Here is an 18,998-nt window from a genome sequence, read left to right as displayed (position 1 = left end):
GTTACTAATACAACCGGCTTACAATGCAACAATTAGAAATCACAAGAAAAATCTCATCAAAGTCTTTCCAACTTGTGTTTCTATCCAGGAGAAAGTGTTCATATTCTCATTATTCTGGTCCTCATGTCAAGTCTGAGCCAAGGTTTTAAAATGAGGATTTTAATCACAAATTGGACTAGATGAAATATGCTAGCCAGTTTAATATCTATTGGTATTCTAAATGAGAAATTAAAACAGATGGAAGGGATTGGTATTAAGAAAAAAGTCAATCCATTCTAATACATTCTGAAATCCAAAAGGTAATACAAATTAATGTGCCACCCCCTGGACACACAAGCCTCTCAAACTCCTTAGCCATTACACCGTGTACAATATATTTATGCATTGCCAAAGATGCCTTTAGAAGCATAAACATAAATTACCAGTCAATCCCTTTTAGCCCGAAAACAGCACTGTAGCTTTCACTAAAGTCTTAATAAGTGGCACTAATAATAATCCTTCCTTTTATGGTGCATTGTTTGGCTCTTATAAGAAAACTAAATATAAACAGTGACATGAATTGTATAATAATCATTTGTACGGACAATTTAGTTTCCTTTCTCATTGATTATGATGCAGGAGGTGAAAAGGGAGTTTGTCGGTCAGCATCTGACTGCAAGTATACATATGAGTGGTCACATTTGAAATACAGCGGAATCCTGCCTAATTTCATATCTGGAGGCAGGCAGGCAACAGGTGCAGGGTCGGCGTCACCACCCGGAGCACCCGAGCGATTGCAGTGGCCCTGAGTAGGAGGGGGGCCTACTCGCTGTCGGGACACTGGCGCACTATGGGTCTAGTGTCATGATCTCAATGGCAAGAGAACATAGCATAAGCATATATAGAAACTAGCTCTTGGAAGATGGGAACTGAGCTGACCATGAACTAAACCTAACGCACAACTAGCAGTGGCCGGGTAGCATGCCTACATTGATTCTAGATGCCCAGCCCAGCCGGAGGACTAAATAAAGCTAGCAGAGGAAAATATTAGTCCTAGCTCACCTCTAGAGAAATACCCCGAAAGGAGACAGAGGCCCCCCACATGTATTGGCGGTGAGTTGAGATGAAATAACAAACGTAGTATGAAAATAGGTTTAGCAAATTTGAGGTCCACTTACTACATAGCAGAAGACAGAAAGGACACTTTCATGGTCAGCTGAAAACCCTATCAAAAAACACCATCCAGAAATTACTTTAAAACTCTGGCATTAACTCATAACACCAGAGTGGCAATTCCCGTTCACAAGAGCTTTCCAGACACAGTAACGAAACTACAGCTGTGAACTGGAACAAAATGCAAAAACAAACATGGACAAGAGTCCAACTTATCTAGTAGTTGTCTAGGAGCAGGAACAAGCACAGAGAGGCTTCTGATAACATTGTTGACCGGCAAGCAACTAACAGAGCAGCAAGGTTATATAGCGACTCCCACATCTTGATGGGAACAGGTGAACAGAGAAGATGAAGACACCAGTTCAATTCCACCAGTAGCCACCGGGGGAGCCCAGAATCCAAATTCACAACAGTACCCCCCCCTCAAGGAGGGGGCACCGAACCCTCACCAGAACCACCAGGGCGATCAGGATGAGCCCTATGAAAGGCACGAACCAGATCGGAGGCATGAACATCAGATGCATTCACCCAAGAATTATCCTCCTGGCCGTATCCCTTCCACTTGACCAGATACTGGAGTCTCCGTCTGGAAACACGAGAGTCCAAGATTTTCTCCACAACGTACTCCAACTCACCCTCAACCAACACCGGAGCAGGAGGCTCAACGGAAGGCACAACCGGTACCTCATACCTGCGCAATAATGACCGATGAAAAACGTTATGAATAGAAAAGGATGCAGGGAGGTCCAAACGGAAGGAAACAGGGTTAAGAATCTCCAATATCTTATACGGGCCGATAAACCGAGGCTTAAACTTAGGAGAAGAGACCCTCATAGGGACAAAACGAGAAGACAACCACACCAAATCCCCAACAGAAAGCCGAGGACCAACACGACGGTGGCGGTTGGCAAAAAGCTGAGTCTTCTCCTGGGACAACCTCAAATTGTCCACCACCTGCCCCCAGATCTGATGCAATCTCTCCACCAGAGCATCCACTCCAGGACAATCCGAAGATTCCACCTGACCAGAGGAAAATCGAGGATGAAACCCCGAATTACAGAAAAACGGGGACACCAAAGTGGCAGAGCTGGCCCGATTATTGAGAGCGAACTCCGCCAATGGCAAAAAAGCAACCCAATCATCCTGGTCAGCAGACACAAAACACCTCAGATATGTCTCCAGGGTCTGATTAATCCGCTCGGTCTGGCCATTCGTCTGAGGATGGAAAGCGGACGAAAAAGATAAATCTATGCCCATCCTAGCACAGAATGCCCGCCAAAATCTAGACACGAATTGGGTCCCTCTGTCAGAAACGATATTCTCAGGAATACCATGCAAACGAACAACATTTTGAAAAAACAGAGGAACCAACTCGGAAGAAGAAGGTAACTTGGGCAGAGGAACCAAATGGACCATCTTAGAAAAACGGTCACACACCACCCAGATGACAGACATCTTCTGAGAAACAGGCAGATCTGAAATAAAATCCATCGAGATGTGCGTCCAAGGCCTCTTAGGAATAGGCAAGGGCAACAATAATCCACTAGCCCGAGAACAACAAGGCTTGGCCCGAGCACAAACGTCACAAGACTGCACAAAGCCTCGCACATCTCGTGACAGGGAAGGCCAACAGAAGGACCTTGCCACCAAATCCCTGGTACCAAAAATGCCAGGATGACCTGCCAACGCAGAAGAATGAACCTCAGAGATGACTCTACTGGTCCAATCATCAGGAACAAACAGTTTATCAGGTGGGCAACGATCAGGTCTCTCCGCCTGAAACTCCTGCAAGGCCCGCCGCAGGTCTGGAGAAACGGCTGACAATACCACTCCATCCTTAAGGATACCTGTGGGCTCAGAGTTACCAGGCGAGTCAGGCTCAAAACTCCTAGAAAGGGCATCCGCCTTAACATTCTTAGAACCCGGTAGGTATGACACCACAAAATTAAACCGAGAGAAAAATAATGACCAGCGCGCCTGTCTAGGATTCAGGCGCCTGGCGGTCTCAAGATAAATCAAATTTTTGTGGTCAGTCAATACCACCACCTGATGTCTGGCCCCCTCGAGCCAATGGCGCCACTCCTCAAAAGCCCACTTCATGGCCAAAAGCTCCCGATTCCCAACATCATAATTCCGCTCAGCGGGCGAAAATTTACGGGAAAAGAAGGCACAAGGCCTCATCACGGAGCAGTCAGAACTTTTCTGCGACAACACTGCCCCAGCTCCGATCTCAGAAGCGTCGACCTCAACCTGAAAAGGTAGAGCAACATCAGGCTGACGCAACACAGGGGCAGAGGAAAAACGGCGCTTAAGCTCCCGAAAGGCCTCCACAGCATCAGGGGACCAATCAGCAACATCAGCACCCTTCTTAGTCAAATCGGTCAATGGCTTAGCAATATCCGAAAAACCAGCAATAAATCGACGATAAAAGTTAGCAAAGCCCAAAAATTTCTGAAGACTCTTAAGAGAAGAGGGCTGCGTCCAATCACAAATAGCTTGAACCTTGACAGGATCCATTTCAATGGAAGAGGGGGAAAAAATATATCCCAAAAAGGAAATCCTCTGTACCCCAAAAACACACTTAGAACCCTTCACACACAAAGAATTAGACCGCAAAACCTGAAAAACCCTCCTGACTTGCTGGACATGAGAGTCCCAGTCATCCGAAAAAATCAGAATATCATCCAGATACACAATCATAAATTTATCCAAATAATCGCGAAAAATATCATGCATAAAGGACTGGAAAACTGACGGAGCATTAGAAAGACCAAAAGGCATCACTAAATACTCAAAGTGGCCCTCGGGCGTATTAAATGCGGTTTTCCACTCATCCCCCTGCCTGATTCGCACCAAATTATACGCCCCATGTTGTGAATTTGGATTCTGGGCTCCCCCGGTGGCTACTGGTGGAATTGAACTTGTGACATCATCTTCCCTGTTCACCTGTTCTGATTAGATCTGGGTGTCGCTATATAACCTGGCTTCTCTGTTAGATGCTTGCCGGTCAACAATGTTATCAGAAGCCTCTCTGTGCTTGTTCCTGCTCCCAGACATCTACTAGATAAGTTGGACATTCGTCCATGTTTTGTTTTTGTATTTTGGTTCCAGTTCACAGCTGCAGTTTCGTTACTGTGTCTGGAAAGCTCTTGTTGATCAGGAATTGCCACTCTGGTATTATGAGTTAATGCCAGAGTCCTAAAGTAATTTCTGGATGTGTTTTGTTAGGGTTTTCTACTGACCATGAAAGTATGCTTTCTGTCTTCTGCTATCTAGAAAGCGGACCTCAAATTTGCTAAAACTATTTTCCTGCTGCGTTTGTTATTTCTTCTAAAATCACCGCCAATATATGTGGGGGGCCTCTGTCTCCTTTTTTTGGGCATTTCTCTAGAGGTGAGTCAGGTCTTATATTTCCCTCTGCTAGCATTATTTAGTTCTCCGGCCGGCGCTGGGCATATAGGGATAAAAAGTAGGACATGCTACCTGGCTACTTCTAGATGATGCGGTAGGTTTAGTTCATGGTCAGTATAGTTACATCTTCCAAGAGCTTGTTCCTATAGAGGCTTATGCTAGTTCTCTGGCCATGGAGATCATGACAGTTTGACCGGCCCACTAAAGGGTTAAAATCCTTGGCTGAGAAAGGAGAGAAATAAGAAGTCTGCTGAGAGTTTTTTTTTTTTTTTTTTTTTTTTTTCTGTGCTCTTAATTGGATCACTTGCCAGTCTGTCTATGCTGCAGTCTTTCTTTTTTTTCTCTCTCCTTATAATCTTTGAATGACTTTGTGTTCACCTGTTAATAATGGATCTTCAGAGTGTAACTGCAGGTTTGAATAATCTCACCACGAAAGTACAAAATTTGCAAGATTTTATTATTCATGCTCCGGTATCTGAGCCGAGAATTCCTTTGCCGGAATTCTTCTCAGGGAATAGATCTAGCTTTCAGAATTTTAGAAATAATTGTAAGCTATTTTTGTCCCTGAAATCTCGTTCTGCTGGAGACCCTGCACAGCAGGTTGGGATTGTGATTTCCTTGCTCCGCGGCGACCCTCAAGACTGGGCTTTTGCATTGGCACCAGGGGATCCTGCGTTGCGCAATGTGGATGCGTTTTTTTTGGCCTTGGGCTTGCTGTATGAGGAACCTCATTTGGAACTTCAGGCAGAAAAAACTTTGATGTCCCTATCGCAGGGGCAAGATGAAGCTGAAATTTACTGCCAAAGATTCCGTAAATGGTCTGTGCTTACTCAGTGGAATGAGTGCGCCCTGGCGGCTACTTTCAGAGAGGGTCTCTCTGATGCCATTAAGGATGTTATGGTGGGGTTCCCTGTGCCTGCGGGTCTGAATGAGTCCATGACAATGGCCATTCAGATCGATAGGCGTCTGCGGGAGCGCAAACCAGTGCACCATCTGGCGGTGTCCACTGAGAAGACGCCAGAAAGCATGCAGTGTGATAGAATTCTGTCCAGAAGCGAGCGGCAGAATTTTAGACGGAAAAATGGGTTGTGTTTCTATTGTGGGGATTCTACTCATGTTATATCAGCATGCTCTAAGCGTACTAAAAAGCTTGATAAATCCGTTTCCATTGGCACTTTACAGTCTAAATTTATTTTGTCTGTGACCCTGATTTGCTCTTTGTCATCTATTACTACTGACGCCTATATCGACTCTGGCGCCGCTTTGAGTCTTATGGATTGGTCCTTTGCCAATCGTTGTGGGTATGATTTAGAGCCTTTGGAAACTCTTATTCCTCTGAAGGGGATTGACTCCACCCCATTGGCTAATAATAAACCACAATACTGGACACAAGTGACTATGTGTATTAATCCGGATCACCAGGAGACTATTCGTTTTCTGGTGCTGTATAATCTACATGATGATTTGGTGCTGGGATTGCCATGGCTGCAGTCTCACAACCCAGTCCTTGACTGGAGAGCTATGTCTGTGTTGAGCTGGGGATGTAAGGGGACTCATGGGGACGTACCTTTGGTGTCCATTTCATCATCTATTCCCTCTGAAATCCCTGAGTTCCTGTCTGATTATCGTGACGTCTTTGAAGAACCCAAGCTGGGTTCACTACCTCCGCACCGTGAGTGCGATTGTGCTATAGATTTAATTCCGGGTAGTAAATACCCAAAGGGTCGTTTATTTAATCTGTCTGTGCCTGAACATACTGCTATGCGAGAATATATAAAGGAGTCCTTGGAAAGGGGACATATTCGTCCATCGTCATCTCCCTTAGGAGCCGGTTTTTTCTTTGTGTCAAAAAAAGACGGCTCTTTGAGACCATGTATTGATTATCGGCTTTTGAATAAAATCACGGTTAAATATCAATACCCATTGCCGTTGCTGACTGATTTGTTTGCTCGCATAAAGGGGGCCAAGTGGTTCTCTAAGATTGATCTCCGTGGGGCGTATAATTTGGTGCGGATCAGGCAGGGGGATGAGTGGAAAACCGCATTTAATACGCCCGAGGGCCACTTTGAGTATTTGGTGATGCCTTTTGGTCTTTCTAATGCCCCTTCAGTCTTCCAGTCCTTTATGCATGATATTTTCCGCGAATTTTTGGATAAATTTATGATAGTGTATCTGGATGATATTCTGATTTTTTCGGATGACTGGGACTCTCATGTCCGGCAAGTTAAGAGGGTTTTTCAGGTTTTGCGGTCTAATTCTCTGTGTGTCAAGGGTTCTAAGTGCGTTTTTGGGGTTCAGAGAATTTCCTTTTTGGGATATATTTTTTCTCCCTCTTCCATTGAGATGGATCCTGTCAAGGTTCAAGCTATTTGTGATTGGACGCAGCCCTCTTCTCTTAAAAGTCTTCAGAAATTTTTGGGCTTTGCCAACTTTTATCGTCGATTTATTTCTGGTTTTTCGGATGTCGTTAAGCCATTGACCGATTTGACTAGACAGGGTGCTGATGTTGCTAATTGGTCCCCTGATGCTGTGGAGGCCTTTCAGGAGCTTAAGCGCTGTTTTTCTTCTGCCCCTGTGTTGCGTCAGCCTGATGTGACTCTTCCTTTTCAGGTTGAGGTCGACGCTTCTGAGATCGGAGCTGGGGCAGTGTTGTCGCAGAAAAGTTCTGACTGCGCCGTGATGAGGCCTTGTGCCTTCTTTTCCCGTAAATTTTCGCCCGCTGAGCGGAATTATGATGTTGGGAATCGGGAGCTTTTGGCCATGAAGTGGGCGTTTGAGGAGTGGCGCCATTGGCTCGAGGGGGCCAGACATCAGGTGGTGGTATTGACTGACCACAAAAATTTGATTTATCTTGAGACCGCCAGGCGCCTGAATCCTAGACAGGCGCGCTGGTCATTATTTTTTTCTCGGTTTAATTTTGTGGTATCGTACCTACCAGGTTCTAAGAATGTTAAGGCGGATGCCCTTTCTAGGAGTTTTGAGCCTGATTCACCTGGCAACTCTGACCCCACAGGTATTCTTAAGGAGGGAGTTATCTTGTCAGCCGTTTCTCCAGACCTGCGGCGGGCCTTGCAGGAGTTTCAGGCGGATAGACCGGATCGTTGTCCGCCTGATAGGCTGTTTGTTCCTGATGATTGGACCAGTAAAGTCATCTCTGAGGTGCATTCTTCTGCGTTGGCAGGTCATCCTGGAATTTTTGGTACCAGGGATTTGGTGGCAAGATCCTTCTGGTGGCCTTCCCTGTCACGAGATGTGCGAGGCTTTGTGCAGTCTTGTGACGTTTGTGCTCGGGCCAAGCCTTGTTGTTCTCGGGCTAGTGGATTATTGTTGCCCTTGCCTATTCCTAAGAGGCCTTGGACACACATCTCGATGGATTTTATTTCAGATCTGCCTGTTTCTCAGAAGATGTCTGTCATCTGGGTGGTGTGTGACCGTTTTTCTAAGATGGTTCATTTGGTTCCCCTGCCCAAATTGCCTTCTTCTTCCGAGTTGGTGCCCCTGTTTTTTCAAAATGTTGTTCGTTTGCATGGTATTCCTGAGAATATCGTTTCTGACAGAGGAACCCAATTTGTGTCTAGATTTTGGCGGGCATTTTGTGCTAGGATGGGCATAGATTTGTCTTTTTCGTCTGCTTTTCACCCTCAGACTAATGGCCAGACCGAGCGGACTAATCAGACCCTGGAGACATATCTGAGGTGTTTTGTGTCTGCTGACCAGGATGATTGGGTTGCTTTTTTGCCATTGGCGGAGTTCGCCCTCAATAATCGGGCCAGCTCTGCCACCTTGGTTTCCCCGTTTTTCTGTAATTCGGGGTTCCATCCTCGATTTTCCTCCGGTCAGATGGAATCCTCGGATTGTCCTGGAGTGGATGCGGTGGTGGAGAGATTGCATCATATCTGGGGGCAGGTGATGGACAATTTAAAGTTGTCCCAGGAGAAGACTCAGCTTTTTGCCAACCGTCACCGTCGTGTTGGTCCTCGGCTTTGTGTTGGAGATTTGGTGTGGTTGTCTTCTCGTTTTGTCCCTATGAGGGTCTCATCTCCTAAGTTTAAGCCTCGGTTCATCGGTCCGTATAAAATATTGGAGATTCTTAACCCTGTTTCCTTCCGTTTGGACCTCCCTGCATCCTTTTCTATTCATAACGTTTTTCATCGGTCGTTATTGCGCAGGTATGAGGCACCGGTTGTGCCTTCCGTTGAGCCTCCTGCTCCGGTGTTGGTTGAGGGTGAGTTGGAGTACGTTGTGGAAAAAATCCTAGACTCCCGTGTTTCCAGACGGAGACTCCAGTATCTGGTCAAGTGGAAGGGATATGGCCAGGAGGATAATTCTTGGGTCACTGCATCTGATGTTCATGCCTCTGATCTGGTTCGTGCCTTTCATAGGGCCCATCCTGATCGCCCTGGTGGTTCTGGTGAGGGTTCGGTGCCCCCTCCTTGAGGGGGGGGTACTGTTGTGAATTTGGATTCTGGGCTCCCCCGGTGGCTACTGGTGGAATTGAACTTGTGACATCATCTTCCCTGTTCACCTGTTCTGATTAGATCTGGGTGTCGCTATATAACCTGGCTTCTCTGTTAGATGCTTGCCGGTCAACAATGTTATCAGAAGCCTCTCTGTGCTTGTTCCTGCTCCCAGACATCTACTAGATAAGTTGGACATTCGTCCATGTTTTGTTTTTGTATTTTGGTTCCAGTTCACAGCTGCAGTTTCGTTACTGTGTCTGGAAAGCTCTTGTTGATCAGGAATTGCCACTCTGGTATTATGAGTTAATGCCAGAGTCCTAAAGTAATTTCTGGATGTGTTTTGTTAGGGTTTTCTACTGACCATGAAAGTATGCTTTCTGTCTTCTGCTATCTAGAAAGCGGACCTCAAATTTGCTAAAACTATTTTCCTGCTGCGTTTGTTATTTCTTCTAAAATCACCGCCAATATATGTGGGGGGCCTCTGTCTCCTTTTTTTGGGCATTTCTCTAGAGGTGAGTCAGGTCTTATATTTCCCTCTGCTAGCATTATTTAGTTCTCCGGCCGGCGCTGGGCATATAGGGATAAAAAGTAGGACATGCTACCTGGCTACTTCTAGATGATGCGGTAGGTTTAGTTCATGGTCAGTATAGTTACATCTTCCAAGAGCTTGTTCCTATAGAGGCTTATGCTAGTTCTCTGGCCATGGAGATCATGACAGCCCCACGAAGGTCAATCTTAGAGAACCACTTGGCCCCCTTTATGCGAGCAAACAAATCAGTCAGCAACGGCAATGGGTATTGATATTTAACAGTGATTTTATTCAAAAGCCGATAATCAATACATGGTCTCAAAGAGCCGTCTTTTTTTGACACAAAGAAAAAACCGGCTCCTAAGGGAGATGACGATGGACGAATATGTCCCTTTTCCAAGGACTCCTTTATATATTCTCGCATAGCAGCATGTTCAGGCACAGACAGATTAAATAAACGACCCTTTGGGTATTTACTACCCGGGATTAAATCTATGGCACAATCGCACTCTCGGTGCGGAGGTAACGAACCAAGCTTGGATTCTTCAAAGACGTCACGATAGTCAGACAGGAACTCAGGAATTTCAGAGGGAATGGATGATGAAATGGAAACCACAGGTACATCCCCATGAGCCCCCTTACATCCCCAGCTCAACACAGACATAGCTCTCCAGTCGAGGACTGGGTTGTGAGATTGCAGCCAAGGCAATCCTAGCACCAAATCATCATGTAGATTATACAGCACCAGAAAGCGAATAATCTCCTGGTGATCCGGATTAATACGCATAGTTACTTGTGTCCAGTATTGTGGTTTATTATTAGCCAATGGGGTGGAGTCAATCCCCTTCAGAGGAATAGAAGTCTCCAAAGGCTCTAAATCATACCCACAGCGTTTGGCAAAGGACCAATCCATAAGACTCAAAGCGGCGCCAGAGTCGACATAGGCGTCCGTGGTAATAGATGACAAAGAGCAAATCAGGGTCACAGATAGAATAAATTTAGACGGTAAGGTGCAAATGGAAACAGATTTACCAAGCTTTTTAGTGCGCTTAGAGCATGCTGATATAACATGAGTAGAATCACCACAATAGAAACACAACCCATTTTTCCGTCTAAAATTCTGCCGCTCGCTTCGGGACAGAATTCTATCACACTGCATACTCTCTGGCGACTTCTCAGTGGACACCGCCAGATGGTGCACTGGTTTGCGCTCCCGCAAACGCCTATCGATCTGAATAGCCATTGTCATGGACTCATTCAGACCCGCAGGCACAGGGAACCCCACCATAACATCCTTAATGGCATCAGAGAGACCCTCTCTGTCATGATCTCTGCAGGCAGAGATCATAGCAAGCCTATAGAGGGACAAGCTCTCGGAAGATGGAACTATACTGACCATGAACTAAGCCTGCCGCGCAACTAGAAATAGCCAGGTAGCATTTCCTATTTATAGCTAGATGCCCAGCTCTGGCCTAAGACCTAAATAGCTAGCAGAGGGAAATATAAGACCTGGCTCACCTCTAGAGAAATATTCCAAAGAAGACAGTAGCCCCCCACATATAATGACGGTGAGTTCAGATGAAACAACAAACGCAGCAGGAAAATAGTCTTAGCAAATTTGAGGTCCGCTTACTAGATAGCAGAAGACAGATAGTATACTTTCATGGTCAGCAGAAAAACACTAACAAAACACCATCCAGAGATTACCTTAAACTCTGGCATTAACTCATAACGCCAGAGTAGCAATCCCTGATCAACGAGAGCTTTCCAGACACAGTAACAAAACTTCAGCTGTGAACTGGAACAAATAGGCAAAACAAAACATGGACAAAAGTCCAACTTATCTAGTAGTAGTCTAGAAGCAGGAACAAGCACTGAGAGGCATCAGATAACATTGTTGACCGGCAAGAAACCACCAGAGAAATGAGCTTAAATAGCGACACCCACTACTGATGGAACCAGGTGAAACAGGAAAGAGGATGACAAGTCCAATTCCACAAGCGGCCACCGGGGGAGCCCAAAATCCAAATTCACAACAGTACCCCCCCCTCAAGGAGGGGGCACCGAACCCTCACCAGATCCACCAGGGCGACCAGGATGAGCCCTATGGAAGGCACGAACAAGATCAGAAGCATGAACATCAGATGCATTGACCCAAGAATTATCCTCCTGGCCGTAACCCTTCCAGTTGACCAGATACTGGAGTCTCCGTCTGGAAACACGAGAGTCCAAAATTTTCTCCACAACGTACTCCAACTCACCCTCAACCAACACCGGAGCAGGAGGCTCAACTGAAGGTACCACAGGTACCTCATACCTGCGCAATAACGACCGATGAAAAACGTTATGAATGGAAAAGGACGCAGGGAGGTCCAAACGGAAAGAAACAGGATTAAGAATCTCCAATATTCTATAAGGGCCGATGAACCGAGGTTTAAACTTAGGAGAAGAGACCCTCATAGGGACAAAACGAGAAGACAACCACACCAAATCTCCAACACAAAGCCGAGAACCAACACGACGATGACGGTTGGCAAAACGCTGAGTCTTCTCCTGGGACAACTTCAAATTGTCCATAACCTGCCCCCAGATGTGATGCAATCTCTCCACCACCGCATCCACTCCAGGACAATCCGAGGATTCCACCTGACCAGAGGAAAATCGAGGGTGAAACCCCGAATTACAGAAAAACGGGGACACCAAGGTGGAAGAGCTGGCCCGATTATTGAGGGCGAACTCTGCCAATGGCAAAAAAGCAACCCAATCATCCTGGTCAGCAGAGACAAAACACCTCAGATATGTCTCCAGGGTCTGATTAGTCCGCTCGGTCTGGCCATTAGTCTGAGGGTGAAAAGCAGATGAAAAAGACAAATCTATGCCCATCCTAGCACAGAATGCCCGCCAAAATCTAGACACAAATTGAGTACCTCTGTCAGAAACAATATTCTCAGGAATACCGTGCAATCGTACAACATTCTGAAAAAACAGAGGAACCAACTCAGAAGAAGAAGGCAACTTGGGCAGAGGAACCAAATGGACCATTTTAGAGAAACGGTCACAGACCACCCAGATGACAGACATCTTCTGGGAAACAGGCAGATCTGAAATAAAATCCATCGAGATGTGTGTCCAAGGCCTCTTAGGAATAGGCAAGGGCAACAGCAGTCCGCTAGCCCGAGAACTACAAGACTTGGCCCGAGCACAAACGTCACATGACTGCACAAAGACTCGCACATCTCGTGACAGGGAAGGCCACCAGAAGGATCTTGCCACCAAATCCCTGGTACCAAAAATTCCGGGATGACCTGCCAATGCAGAAGAATGTACCTCAGAGATGACTCTGCTGGTCCAATCATCCGGAACAAACAGTCTATCAGGCGGACAACGATCCGGTCTATCCGCCTGAAACTCTTGCAAGGACCGCCGCAGATCAGGAGAAACGGCCGACAAAATTACTCCCTCCCTAAGGATACCTGTGGGTTCAGAATTACCAGGAGAGTCCGGGTCAAAACTCCTAGAAAGGGCATCTGCCTTAACATTCTTAGAACCCGGTAGGTATGACACCACAAAATTAAAGCGAGAAAAAAAATAAAGACCAGCGCGCCTGTCTAGGATTCAGGCGTCTGGCAGTCTCAAGATAAATCAAATTTTTGTGGTCAGTCAATACCACCACCTGATGCCTAGCCCCCTCGAGCCAATGGCGCCACTCCTCAAACGCCCACTTCATGGCCAAAAGCTCCCGATTCCCAACATCATAATTCCGCTCTGCGGGCGAAAATTTGCGAGAAAAGAAGGCACAAGGCCTAATGACGGAGCAGTCGGAACCTTTCTGCGACAACACTGCCCCAGCTCCGATCTCCGAAGCGTCAACCTCAACCTGAAAAGGCAGATTCACATCAGGCTGACGCAACACAGGGGCAGAGGCAAAACGGCGCTTAAGCTCCTGAAAGGCCTTTACAGCATGAGGGGACCAATTAGCAACATCAGCGCCTTGTCTGGTCAAATCAGTCAGTGGTTTAACGACATCCGAAAAACCAGCAATAAATCGGCGGTAAAAGTTGGCAAAGCCCAAAAATCTCTGAAGACCCTTAAGAGAGGAGGGCTGAGTCCAGTCACAAATAGCTTGCACCTTGACGGGATCCATCTCAATGGAAGAGGGAGAAAAAATATACCCCAAAAAGGAAATTTTCTGGACCCCAAAAACGCACTTAGACCCCTTCACACATAAAGAATTAGACCGCAGAACCTGAAAAACTCTCCTGACCTGCTGGACATGAGAGTCCCAGTCATCAGAAAAAATCAGAATATCATCCAGATATATTATCATAAATTTATCCAGAAAATCGCGGAAAATATCATGCATAAAAGACTGGAAAACTGAAGGGGCATTAGAAAGACCAAAAGGCATGACCAAATACTCAAAGTGGCCCTCGGGCGTATTAAATGCGGTCTTCCACTCATCCCCCTGCCTGATCCGCACCAAATTATACGCCCCACGAAGATCAATTTTAGAGAACCACTTAGCACCCTCTATACGAGCAAACAAATCAGTAAGCAATGGCAATGGGTATTGATACTTAACAGTGATCTTATTCAGAAGCCGATAATCAATACATGGTCTCAAAGAGCCGTCTTTTTTTGAGACAAAGAAAAACCCAGCTCCCAAGGGAGAAGAAGATGGACGAATATGTCCCTTTTCCAAAGACTCCTTTATATATTCCCGCATAGCAGCATGTTCCGGCACAGACAGATTAAACAAACGACCCTTGGGATATTTACAACCCGGTATCAAATCTATGGCACAATCGCACTCACGGTGCGGAGGTAACGACCCAAGCTTGGGTTCGTCAAAGACGTCTTGATAATCAGAGAGGAACTCAGGGACTTCAGAGGGAATGGACGACGAAATAGAAACCAAAGGTAAATCCCCATGAATACCCTTACATCCCCAGCTCAACACAGACATTGCTCTCCAGTCCAAGACTGGGTTGTGAGACTGCAACCATGGCAATCCCAGTACCAAATCGTCATGTAAATTATACAGCACCAGGAAACGAATAATCTCCTGGTGATCCGGATTGATACGCATGGTTACTTGTGTCCAGTATTGTGGTTTATTATTAGCCAATGGGGTGGAGTCAATCCCCTTCAGAGGAATAAGAGTCTCCAAAGGCTCTAAATCAAAACCACAACGATTGGCAAAGGACCAATCCATAAGACTCAGAGCAGCGCCAGAGTCAACATAGGCGTCCGTGGCAATGGATGACAAAGAGCAAATCAGGGTTACAGACAAAATAAACTTAGACTGAATGGTGCCAATGGAAACAGACTTATCAAGCTTCTTTGTACGCCTAGAGCATGCTGATATAACATGAGTAGAATCCCCACAATAGAAACACAATCCATTCTTCCGTCTAAAATTCTGTCGCTCGCTCCTGGACAGAATTCTATCACACTGCATACTTTCTGGCGTCTTTTCCATAGACACCGCCAGATGGTGCACCGGTTTGCGCTCCCGCAGACGCCTATCAATCTGAATAGCCATTGTCATGGACTCATTCAGACCTGCAGGCACAGGGAACCCCACCATAACATCCTTAACGGCATCAGAGAGACCTTCTCTGAAAGTTGCCGCCAAGGCGCACTCATTCCACTGAGTAAGCACAGACCATTTACGGAATTTTTGGCAGAAAACTTCAGCTTCGTCTTGCCCCTGAGATAGTGCCATCAAAGTTTTTTCTGCCTGAAGTTCCAAATGAGGTTCCTCATAAAGCAAGCCCAAGGCCAGAAAAAACGCATCCACATCGCGTAACGCAGGATCCCCTGCTGGCAATGAGAAGGCCCAATCTTGAGGGTCACCCCTGAGCAAGGAAATCACAATCCTAACCTGCTGAGCAGGGTCTCCAGCTGAACGAGACTTCAGGGACAAATAAAGCTTACAATTATTTCGGAAATTCTGGAAGCTAGCTCTATGCCCTGTAAAGAACTCCGGCAAAGGAATTCTCGGCTCAGATACCGGAGCATGAACCACAAAATCTTGTAAATTTTGTACTTTCGTGATGAGATTATTCAAACCCGCAGTTACACTCTGGAGATCCATTATTGTCAGGTGCACACAGAGCCATACAGAGATTAGGAGGAGAGAGAGAAAAAAGACTGCAGCAAGGCAGACTGGAGGAAAAAAAAAAAAAAAAAAAAAATTCCAGCAGACTTCTTATAACTCTCCTTTCTCAACCTGGGTCTTTAACACTTTATTGGCCGGTCAAACTGTCATGATCTCTGCAGGCAGAGATCATAGCAAGCCTATAGAGGGACAAGCTCTCGGAAGATGGAACTATACTGACCATGAACTAAGCCTGCCGCGCAACTAGAAATAGCCAGGTAGCATTTCCTATTTATAGCTAGATGCCCAGCTCTGGCCTAAGACCTAAATAGCTAGCAGAGGGAAATATAAGACCTGGCTCACCTCTAGAGAAATATTCCAAAGAAGACAGTAGCCCCCCACATATAATGACGGTGAGTTCAGATGAAACAACAAACGCAGCAGGAAAATAGTCTTAGCAAATTTGAGGTCCGCTTACTAGATAGCAGAAGACAGATAGTATACTTTCATGGTCAGCAGAAAAACACTAACAAAACACCATCCAGAGATTACCTTAAACTCTGGCATTAACTCATAACGCCAGAGTAGCAATCCCTGATCAACGAGAGCTTTCCAGACACAGTAACAAAACTTCAGCTGTGAACTGGAACAAATAGGCAAAACAAAACATGGACAAAAGTCCAACTTATCTAGTAGTAGTCTAGAAGCAGGAACAAGCACTGAGAGGCATCAGATAACATTGTTGACCGGCAAGAAACCACCAGAGAAATGAGCTTAAATAGCGACACCCACTACTGATGGAACCAGGTGAAACAGGAAAGAGGATGACAAGTCCAATTCCACAAGCGGCCACCGGGGGAGCCCAAAATCCAAATTCACAACACCTCTCTGAAAGTCGCCGCCAGGGCGCACTCATTCCACTGAGTAAGCACAGACCATTTACGGAATCTTTGGCAGTAAATTTCCGCTTCATCTTGCCCCTGAGATAGGGACATCAAAGTTTTTTCTGCCTGAAGCTCCAAATGAGGTTCGTCATAAAGCAACCCCAAGGCCAGAAAAAACGCATCCACATTGAGCAACGCAGGATCCCCTGGTGTCAATGAAAAAGCCCAGTCTTGAGGGTCGCCCCGGAGCAAGGAAATCACAATCCTGACCTGCTGTGCAGGGTCTCCGGCAGAGCGAGATTTCAGAGACAAAAATAATTTGCAATTATTTCGAAAATTCTGAAACCCGGATCTATTCCCCGAGAAAAATTCCGGCAAAGGAATTCTCGGCTCAGATACAGGTGCATGACAAACAAAATCTTGCAAATTTTGTACCTTCGTGGCGAGATTATTCAAACCTGCAGTTACACTCTGAAGATCCATTACAAACAGGTGGACACAGAGCCATTCAAGGGTTAAGAGGAGGTAAGAAGCAGCTAGACAGCAATTAAGGGCTAGGCAGCCAAACTCTGAGGGGAAAAAAAAAAAAAAATTTCCCTTCAACACTTCTTTTTCTCCTGTTTCAGCCCAAACAATTAACACTTTGCGGGCCGGTCAAACTGTCATGATCTCAATGGCAAGAGAACATAGCATAAGCATATATAGAAACTAGCTCTTGGAAGATGGGAACTGAGCTGACCATGAACTAAACCTAACGCACAACTAGCAGTGGCCGGGTAGCATGCCTACGTTGATTCTAGATGCCCAGCCCAGCCGGAGGACTAAATAAAGCTAGCAGAGGAAAATATTAGTCCTAGCTCACCTCTAGAGAAATACCCCGAAAGGAGACAGAGGCCCCCCACATGTATTGGCGGTGAGTTGAGATGAAATAACAAACGTAGTATGAAAATAGGTTTAGCAAATTTGAGGTCCACTTACTACATAGCAGAAGACAGAAAGGACACTTTCATGGTCAGCTGAAAACCCTATCAAAAAACACCATCCAGAAATTACTTTAAAACTCTGGCATTAACTCATAACACCAGAGTGGCAATTCCCGTTCACAAGAGCTTTCCAGACACAGTAACGAAACTACAGCTGTGAACTGGAACAAAATGCAAAAACAAACATGGACAAGAGTCCAACTTATCTAGTAGTTGTCTAGGAGCAGGAACAAGCACAGAGAGGCTTCTGATAACATTGTTGACCGGCAAGCAACTAACAGAGCAGCAAGGTTATATAGCGACTCCCACATCTTGATGGGAACAGGTGAACAGAGAAGATGAAGACACCAGTTCAATTCCACCAGTAGCCACCGGGGGAGCCCAGAATCCAAATTCACAACAGTCTAGGTACTTGCAATAGTTACCTCTCCCTGATCCTCCACAGCTGCCGCATCTTCCGCGTCTTCTGACTCTGTGACATTTCAGGTCAGAGGGCATGATGACTTGACTAGTGTGTGCCCTCTGCTCTGAACAGTCAAAGTGCTGAGAGCTGGAAGATGGTGACGTTGAGGAGTCTGGAGCAGAGCAGCGGCCAACGAGGAGAGGTGAGTATTTTATATATTTTTTTATGTTTGGAGCATTATATGGGACCCATCATATACTGGAGCACTATAGGGCGCCCATCATATACTGGAGCATTATATGGAGCCCATCATATGCTGGAGCATTATATGGGGCCCATCATATGCTGGAGCATCATATGGGGCCCATCATATACTGGAGCATTGTATGGGGCCCATTATGTACAGAGCAATATATGGGGCCTTTCATATACTGGAGCATCTTATGGGTTCCATCATATGCTTTATGGAGCATTATATGGGGTCCGTCATATGCTGTATGGAGCATTATATGGAGTCCGTCATATGCTGTATGGAGCATTATATTGGACCCATCATATACTTGAGCTGTAAGGCGGCCAGGGTGGTAGTCATGGCAGCGAGAGTGGTGTTCAGACACCCTGGCACCTCACAAATGAAGCAATATGTCACTCCTGCCGTGTGTATAATGTGCACAACAGGACACTCATATTAGTTTCCTGAGTCCCCTCATCTTCTGTCACTCCGGCTCCAGATCCACGGGTCTCACAAACCACTCCAGACACATTGTTCATTCCAAACAGTTCAACTTTAGTAATTAACAAGGTTTTCAGTACAGATGCGGCATAGTGTATACAGAGTGACATTTCTAACCCCTTCCCTGCCTTCCCAGCAACCTCTGTTCTTCCTGGCAATCCCTGCCTTGCTTCTGGCAATCCCTACCTTGTTTTGTCAATCACTGCCTCGCTTCTGGCAGTCCCTGTCTCGCTTCTGGCAATCCCTGCCTTTTTCCAACAATTGTTACTTTTTCCGGACAATTCCTGTCCTGTTCCAGCAATCACTGATCTTTGCTGGACAATCCCTGTCCTGTTCCAGC

The 18,998-nt window shown here is 46.0% G+C and overlaps 1 protein-coding gene across 1 annotated transcript in view; it reads right to left on the bottom strand.

Annotated features, from left to right (window-relative positions):
* LOC143817623 (uncharacterized) overlaps positions 1 to 18,998 on the bottom strand; it is a 126,933-nt gene that overhangs the window by 41,020 nt on the left and 66,915 nt on the right. The gene's annotated exons all lie outside the window — the stretch shown is intronic.

This window comes from Ranitomeya variabilis, chromosome 3 (assembly GCF_051348905.1).
Source record: "Ranitomeya variabilis isolate aRanVar5 chromosome 3, aRanVar5.hap1, whole genome shotgun sequence".
Lineage (NCBI taxonomy): Eukaryota > Metazoa > Chordata > Amphibia > Anura > Dendrobatidae > Ranitomeya > Ranitomeya variabilis.
The sequence above is the reverse complement of the archived record's forward strand: the minus strand, read 5'-3'. Positions and strand labels throughout refer to the sequence as shown.